We start from the raw sequence: 9,106 nt of genomic DNA on the forward strand, positions 1-9,106 counted from the left end.
GCTTAATATGCTATTGATGCCTTGGAACTCCAAGAATTCATCAGCTTTGGTGCAAAGGTGCTCATTTAGGTCAAATGTGATGTCAGTTGCATGACATTTTGTGATTGGTTGACACCTATTTGAGCTTAAGAACGGATGAGCGTAGTCCATTAAAGATTTATGTCGGATCCTTAGTCTTTAAATATGGGCTGACATATAGGATTTATAAGAGGTCATTTTAGAGTTTTTTAGTATGTTTCGATTATACTTGTATTGTTTACCTCTGTTTGAACTTGTAAATAAGAATACCCCCTCATGCTATGTAGACCTCATGATGTATGAACGTATGTCATATTGACCCAACCACGTTAAATATTGTCTGTGTGTGTTTGATCTTTCTCGTTTACTCTTGACATTCACCTTAGTTATATTGAGTTTGAGTTCTCAAAGAGCAATAGAAGGTTTCAAGAATTTCACTACTTTCTTCAATTTAGCATGGGTGATTCGAGTTAGTAATTTAGTCTAGGCTAAGTATCACATGCTGAGCTTGAAAATTAATCGTATGACATTATTCACCCGTCAGATTATTTCAATTTCATTGTCAAATTTAAAAATTGAAATTTATCACTTCAAGTGAACCATACGTCTTTAGCGCATGCAAAATTTTAATTTTTAAATTTGACAACGAAATTGAAATAATTCGACGGGTGAACGATACGTCTTTTGCATGTTTGAGTTCTCAAAGAGCATAGTTAGAAGTGAGCCACTCTTTATATGTGTGAGGTTTTGTATATCTAGAATTATATTTTCTCACATTTACATTTCTACCAAATAGTTTGGAATACCTTGAAAACCTCCATTCGTCCTCTTTCATCTTCACTAAATCCCTCTACACCAAAGGTAATTTTTGTTATGAGTAAATTATTGAAATTGTCCCTACGGTTTGGTTAAAATTGCAGGTTTGGTCCCTAACATTTTTTTGCAATTGGATCGTCCCTATGGTTTGATCAAAATTACACGTTTGGTCCCTAACTTTATGTATGTAAGGGATGAAAAATACAACAAAATCAAACCACAGAGACGATCCGAATGCAAAAAAAAAAAGTTAGGGACCAAACGTGTAATTTTGACCAAACCATAAGGACGGTTTCAGTAATTTACTTTTTTGTTATATATTTAAGTATGGGAAAATGACACAAACGCCCTACGAACTTTCTAGGATTTACTCGTTGAGTCCCTAAAGTTTTTGTCGGGCTTTATGGGTCCCTAAACTAGGATACAATCTTCTTTTTTAGTCCTTGTCAACCTGTAATAGTCGGTTAGGGACCATTTAGACCAAAAAACCAAAAAAAACTCACATTGTGCCCCTATAAAACCAAAAAAATAAGTTCGAGGATCAAGATATCAGAATCGTCTGGTTTTCAATACTATTTCAATTGAAACATACAGAGAGATGAGAATTAAGAAGCTGTATAGAATCACTACTGTGAGAAAGTGATAGATCATATGAAAATGAAGAAACCGCTTCTTCGTTCTCGTTACAGAAAAACGAGCCAAAATGCTAGAAACAGCGTGGTGGACCGGAGTCAGAAAGTGTAAGCGAATCCGAGATGAAGTTTTTTCAGGTAGTAGAAATTCGAATGCGTATTACATAATAACTCTCTGTAATTGCTCAAATGTTGATGAATGACTAATAGTAATTATTTTTGTTTAGTTTGGTTCCCATAGCCGCTGCCGACGTCGACTCCACCACCACTGTGCAAGCAATCGAGTCTCTTCTCTGCCTAATCCGCGATGTAGCGGGTCTCTCCGGTACTGGATTCAAATGAGCATTCAAGAAGGAGTGTACAGATCTTTCCAGAAGAGTCTCCTTGTTGTTGCATTTGTTTGAAGAAATTAGGGATTTTCTATGTGATCGTACACCGTTTCGTATGACAGGTACTTTGTTAACGTTTCATTGTTCCTTACCTGAGCTAACGAAGACTCTTAAAGCTGCTACAAGATTACTTCAGCCGGCAGGAAGCTTCGATCACAATGTTAATATTTCCCCTGTAATTTTATGGACTCGATCAAGAATCAAATAAGTAATCATTATCTGGATTCATCTGTCATTGTTACTGTTCTACACCACTAGATGATCATCTTTCATTGTTTAATTACACGTATAGGAAAGAACAGACTTGAAATTCAAAGTTGAACTCCAAAGTGTTAAATGCAATTTGGAAAAGGAGTTAGCTAAGTTGCCAAAAACTTAAAAACCTAACTCTCACTCCAAATTATGCCTTGAGAAGTTTGATAGTTGAATGGTGTACAAATCAGAATCTTAAACCACCAACTTTACCAGCAAAAAAGATCAAACCAATTGTTAGTAAGGCCTGGAGTCAGTCTATTGGAGAACAAAGGGCAGTCGAGTTTAAAAATCGATTAATCTTCACTGCTTTAGGTGTTTCACTCATTTGTCATCCAGGCGAAAGGGTGCACTGGGAATCTCCTAACTGAAACAGCATTTTGACCATTTGATCCCCGAACTTATTTTTTTGGATTTATAGGGGCACAATGTAAGTTTTTTGGTCTAAAAGGTCATTGAACCGGCTATTATAGGTTGACAGAGACTAAAAGAGCAGGTCATATCTTAGTTTAAGGACCTATAAAGCCCGACAAAAACTTTATGGACTAAATGAGTAAACCCTAGAAAGTTTGTAGGGCGTTTGTGTCATTTTCCCCATTTAAGTATTGATTCTAATATATTTAAGTATTGATTCTTGTTTGTTGAGCATTGCTTTTGTTTTAATTTTGAATTTATAATGCCATTGAAGGAGAGAACAAAATGGAGAAGTGACAAGCAAATCCGTCATTTTTATAAATTTAACAACCCCGAATTCATAGAAATTCATCAACTAAACGGATTGTTTGGAACTTATAAAATAAAGCAAAAAGTTTCAAATCAAGAAATTGAAGGATTATTTTGTAAATGTGAAAATATTAACATAACAAGTATTGGTGTATAGTGTTACATTAAAATGATACATCCTTGAGGATTTGATGTAAAAATTGTTAATAATATAGGATTAGTCTATTAATGCATACGCTGTAAATGTCTTCTAAATTCTAATGTTTTGATAGATTAATTGGTCTGTTGAATTATTGTCGGTCTTTTAAACCCCCCAATTTGAATGGTAATTTTGTTTACTTTTCAAGAATCTACATTTTTCCAAATTTTTACATCTGTATGAGACCAAAAGTCTCATGGAATTTTCAAAAGAGATAATGACTTAAAAGGGTAACATATTATTCGATTTGTACATATTTGGTCACTAAGTTTTTTTTTGTCCACATTTACCCCTTAAACTTGTTAAACTGTACACATTTAGTCCTTATGACCTGTTACTCTAGGTTAGCCGAGAAAAATGACTTGATAGGGTAATATATTTTTCATTTTGTACACATTTAGTCCTTAATATTTTTGTACATATTTAGTCCTTAACATTTTTTTTGTTTTAAAATAATTTCTTTTTTTGTACTCATTCAATACTTATGAATGATTTCTTTAGGTTTTTTTCACGACATCTTACGTGAGACAATCATTGATGAGGTGCTTGGGGTTGTTGATGGTTATGTCTAATGCGATCTCGACTGCTTTGGTTGTGTAAGTCTTGTGGTTTGGCTTAGGTATTGTATTTTGAACATCGTAACTTCTTCATATGATATCAGATTTTAAGGATCTTTATCAACGTGTTCATTTTTTGAGTCTACTACAACTTTCATTAAGATTACTCCCGTTAAAATGTAATATATTTTTACTAACGATTTTATAAAAAAAATATACATACATGCATTGATAAAAAACGTATGCACAAGGGAAGACGTAGTAATACATAGTAGGTGTTGCCGAGATGAAATAGGTGTTGCCGATACATGAAAAAAATAGGTATAAACGTAAAAAGAAAAAAAAAAGCGAAATTTTTTCCACTACGAACAGAAAAAACAGGTGTTGTCGGTGCAACACCGGGACCATACTAAATCCGCCACCGCGTATGAATATAAAAATCGTAAGTAAAAATATATTATTTTTTAATTGGAGTAATCTAAATGAAAGTTGTAGTAGACTAAAATACGAACGCATGGATATAAAGATCGTTAAAATCCGATATCATATGAAGAAGTTATGACGTTCAGAACACATGACCTAAGCAACCAAGTAGTCGAGATCGCGATGGACATAAGCATCAAAAGCCCCATACATCTCATTAATGAATGTCCCACATAAGATTTCGTGAGAAAAAACCAAAAAAATCATTCATAAGTACTGAATGAGTACAAAAAAAATGACTTATTTTGCAAAAAAAAAAAAAAAAAAGAAAAAAAAGGACTAAATGTGTACAAAAATATTAATGACTAAATGTGTACAAAGTGAGAAATATATTACCCTATTAAGTCATTTTTACCGGGTAACCTGGAGTAGCCGGTCATAAGGACTGAATGTATACAGTTTAACAAGTTGAAAGGGTAAATGTGGACGAAAAAAACTCAGTGACCAAATATATACAAATCGAAAAATATATTACCTCATTGTCCCTTTTCAAAACTGGAAATTTCTTAGAAAACCACTAACAGCAAAGATGCATCAATCAAAACCCTGATCAAGAACCAAGATTCTCCTCTATAAAAATGGAGAATTTATCACTTCAAACCAATACTTCACAATCCATCTTCACGAGAATTGGACAATGGCTTCGGAATCCGTCAACCAGCTTCACTTCCTCTTGATTCCCTTACTAGCCCCTGGCCACACCATCCCCATGATTGACATCGCCAAACTGCTCGCACAGCGACCCAATGTCAAGGTCACCATTGTCACCACACCCATCAACGCCATTCGATACAGCCCTACCCTTCAAGACCACATCAACTCCGGACTCCCCGTGCGTTTCCTTGAACTCCCATTTCCGGCGGCTGAGGCTGGACTACCGGAGGGATGCGAAAGCGCCGATGCTTTACCTGGTCTACATCTACTCCCAAACTTTTCCGTTGCAGTTGACATGCTACAAGAGAGACTCGAACAACGTTTTGATTCGCTGGAGCCTCGGCCTAACTGTATTATATCCGATAAATACATGCTCTGGACTGCTGATACCGCGATCAAATATCAAATACCCAGAATCATATTTGATGGTATGAGTTGTTTCAAACAGGTGTGTACTCATTATCTTTACGCCTCCAAGGTGCTCGATGATTTGCCTGACTCAGGACCTTTCATTCTCCCTGGATTACCTGATCGTATTGAGATAACCAGAGCACAACTCCCGCCCGAATTCAACCCTAGTCCTTTCGCTTCACCTGAGCATCTTGAAAAAGTAAGAGAAATCGAGTCAAAAGCTTCCCTTAATTACGGGATAGTAATCAATAGCTTTGAGGAGTTAGAGCAAGAATACGTTCACGAACTCAAGAAGCTAAAAGGAGGTAAAGTCTGGTGTCTAGGACCTTTATCGCTATCAAACAACAACGATTTGAGTAAATCCCTAAGAGGAAATAGCACCTCATCAATCGATGATCAGCATTGCTTGAAGTTTCTCGATTCCAAAAAACCCAAATCTGTAATCTACGCCTGCTTGGGTAGCAGCAGTCAGGTCATCCCTGCACAACTGATCGAGTTAGGTTTAGGGTTAGAAGGATCTAATCACCCATTCATATGGGTGATTAGAGCAGGTGATAGAGCGGAAGAACTCGAAGAATGGATAACACAAAATGGGTTTGAAGAAAGAATAAAAAACAGGGGGTTAATAATCAGAGACTGGGCCCCACAACTCCTGATCTTATCACACCCTTCAATTGGGGGGTTCTTGACTCATTGTGGGTGGAATTCGATTCTCGAAGGGGTTTCTGGTGGAATCCCGTTGATAACTTGGCCTCAGTTTGCAGAGCAGTTTCTGAATGAGAAGTTAGTGGTTGAAGTGTTGCGGATTGGTGTGAGTGTTGGAGCTAAAGTTATGGTGCATTGGGGTGAGGAAGATCGGTTTGGGGTTACAGTGAAGAGTGAGGAGGTGAAGAAGGCGATAGAGAAAGTAATGGATGATGGGATTGAAGGAAATGAGAGAAGAAAAAGAGTTAAAGAACTTGGAATGAAGGCAAATAAAGGAATAGAAGATGGAGGCTCTTCTTACCTCAACTTGTCACTACTTATACATGATGTTACACAACTTGCAAAAAATTAAATTGAATTTTTAAATATTTATGGTGCTTTTATTGTTGGTGTATGTATTCCATTGTAGCGTACAAAATATCTTAAATAACTTTAGTATTCTTTGCTAATAATTGATGAATAACATCTTGAATCATCAAAGTCATGTTGACATGAGAAGACCCACCTTCTTCCATAGCTCTCTTCGCCATTTCTCCAAATTCTCTAGCTCTCTTTCTTCTTACTTCTCCTTCTCTTTCTTTCTCCATTACCATTTCAACACACAACTTTATGTTTTCCTTCTTCACCAACTTATCTTTCTCTCCAACCTCCATGTTTACACTCACTCCAACTTTCAACACATCTACAATAAATCTTTCATTCAAAAACTGATCCGCAAATTGTGGCCACGTAATCATCGGAATCCCAGCAGAAACACCTTCAAGAGTCGAGTTCCAACCACAATGTGTTACAAAACCACCAACGGTTCTATGGGACAATATCAAGACTTGTGGGGCCCAACCACGGATAATTACACCTCTACCTTTTACTCTCTCTTCATATCCTTCTGATAACCATCTTTCCGATTCCTCTGTTGTGTTTCTTATACACCAAATAAAGCCTACTTTTGATAACTCCAATCCTAACCCAATCTCAAACATTTGCTCTGTGGTAATGCTTGACATACTTCCTAAACAAACAAAGATTACAGATCCTTGTTCTTTCGTGTCAAGCCACTTTAAGCAATCGTGTTCATCAATTCCAGCTTTGTTTCCTCTCTCAGCTAAATCAAGGAAGCTTCTGTTATGTAAAGAAACAGGGCCTATACACCATACTTTTTTCTTTTTTGCCTTTGAGAGTTCTTCAACGTAGTTAGGCTCCAACTCCTCGAAACTGTTAACCACAATTCCATCCGCAGCTTCTTCTGCAACTTCCATTCGTTGAAAGAAATCCACCATCTCCTTCGTCTCTCTTTTCCCCCAACCCGCAGCCTGTGCTTTTGTAACTTGAATCCGGTCGGTGATTCCGGGTATGATGAAGTAATCGGAGTCGGATTCGACTTCGTTTAGTATATTGGTATTCATTACAATGTGTAAGCATAAGAACGTGAAGCATCCAGGTCCATGGAAAACGAGTCTGGGAATACCTAACCTCTGAGCTAAATCGGTTGTCCATGGGAATTGGTTGTCGGAGATGATGCAGCTTGGAGCGGGAGTTAGTCCCCGGAGAAGGTTTTCCGTCGGTTGCTCTAGCATGTCCATGGCGGCGTACATTTTGACAAAGAGGTCGAATGAAGGAATCATGTCGAAATTTTCGCATCCTTCTGGCAAACCGACTTCAGATAATGAGAGTTGGAGTTCGAGAACTTGGATCTTGAGATTAGCTTCGATTGCCCGGGCGATGGCTGACCGGAAACGATTGGCGTTGACCGGAGTTGTGATTATAGTGACGGTGGCGTCACGGTGGGCTAGGATTCGAGCAATGTCCACCATGGGTATCATGTGGCCTTGCTGCATTAGAGGAATCAAGACGAAGTGAAGGTCTTTGGAAGCCATTGGAGTTGCAGATGATAAGTTTGCTGAATCACTGAAAATGGTGTTTTAATTTTGGCTTATTTTATACTTGTAGTATGTAATAACATACTATATATTAACATTCTTGATTTATTGATACTCGTAGCAAGTGGTAATGACGTTAGCATTGACATCATGTATGTGCTCAACACTCCTCTATGCTTGATCAATACGTTTGGACTTTGGATATTTCACCCAAGAGTATATTTTAATTTTAATATTTTAATGTATATAATACAATATTTGAAATGTTTTATTAAAAAACTTCAACTATTATTCTAATGAGCGGCGGATATGGATCTGAAACCCAAGTCCACCAACTTTGACTCTCGCTCCATCGCAGCCTCGCAGGAAGATAGATATGTTTAAAAAGGATGACTAGAAGAGTAGAATTTACCATCAATCTCCAATAGTGATGAAAACATTATATAAAGCGTAGTAAAGTATAATTTCTATTCGTTAATAAATGTTATTTTACATAATTAGTCCCCCAACTTCTGTCTTTATTCTATATTCTACCCCATAATCTATTTCTTTTACTTATTTATTGGAACTTTTATACATCTCAACTTTTGTAATTTGTCATTTTTAGTGAAATAAATCACGAACATTTTTTCGTGCAATATGGTTGTTTATAATGATTATAACGCGTAATTAAGTTCAAAATCGAAAAATATTTAAGGTATCATGTTTTAATTCTTTTTACGAATTTTGTCCAAATATATTTCCATTTTTTTTTACAATTTTGTTTTTATATGTGTCACAACTAGCAATTTCGGTTTATGATTGTATGCATGCACCAACACTCTTTTCATATAACATAATTGAAATAGTCTATGTTAAGTCAAAGATGAACATATTTTGGATGTACCATACGCAAAACATGTGAGATATTGAAACAACACAAATTTAAATGTCAAGAGGGACCAAAAATGAGCAAAGTATGAAACTTATTTGTGGAACAATTAAGTGTTCGGCCATGGAACACCATGACCGAACACACTTTGTTTTGGTCACTTTAAAAACCGAACACACCTTGTTTTGGGCCTCATAAGACCGAATTCCCCATTAAATGGGCCTTACAAGACCGAATTCTCCATAGAATGACAATATAGGACCTATTTCCTCATTTCCAAACTTTTAAGGAAACCGATTTCTGTTGGGATAAAATCGGTCATGCTTTGAATATTTAATATGTGTTCGGTCAATTTAAGGACTTTTCAGAATGAATATCATTTGTTTAATAGATTTCCTGTACATAAAAGTTGTCCGAGGAAACTAAAATCGGCCATACCTTGAATAAATTAATATGTGTTCGGTCAAAATCAAAGACTTTTCAGTGGGATAACAACTGTTTAATAGATTTACAGTACGT

The 9,106-nt window shown here is 36.4% G+C and overlaps 2 pseudogenes across 2 annotated transcripts; one reads left to right on the top strand and one right to left on the bottom strand.

The window, feature by feature from the left end:
- Positions 1-3,147: 3,147 nt before the first annotated feature.
- On the bottom strand, positions 3,148-7,774 carry LOC145151872 (UDP-glycosyltransferase 73E1 pseudogene; annotated as a pseudogene). 2 transcript variants are annotated; one of them, XR_013732432.1, is made up of 2 exons: positions 5,516-7,774; positions 3,148-5,316 (listed from the first exon to the last, which is right to left on the bottom strand). The product of XR_013732432.1 is annotated as a UDP-glycosyltransferase 73E1 pseudogene, transcript variant X2 (transcript). The 2 variants fall into 2 exon arrangements; XR_013732427.1 differs by having other exon boundaries at positions 3,148-5,324.
- Positions 4,707-6,207, top strand: LOC145151856 (UDP-glycosyltransferase 73C6 pseudogene; annotated as a pseudogene).
- Positions 7,775-9,106: the final 1,332 nt, after the last annotated feature.

Source organism: Lactuca virosa, chromosome 1 (assembly GCF_052849685.1).
Source record: "Lactuca virosa cultivar CGN04683 chromosome 1, Lactuca_virosa_CGN04683_v6, whole genome shotgun sequence".
NCBI classification, from domain to species: Eukaryota; Viridiplantae; Streptophyta; class Magnoliopsida; order Asterales; family Asteraceae; genus Lactuca; species Lactuca virosa.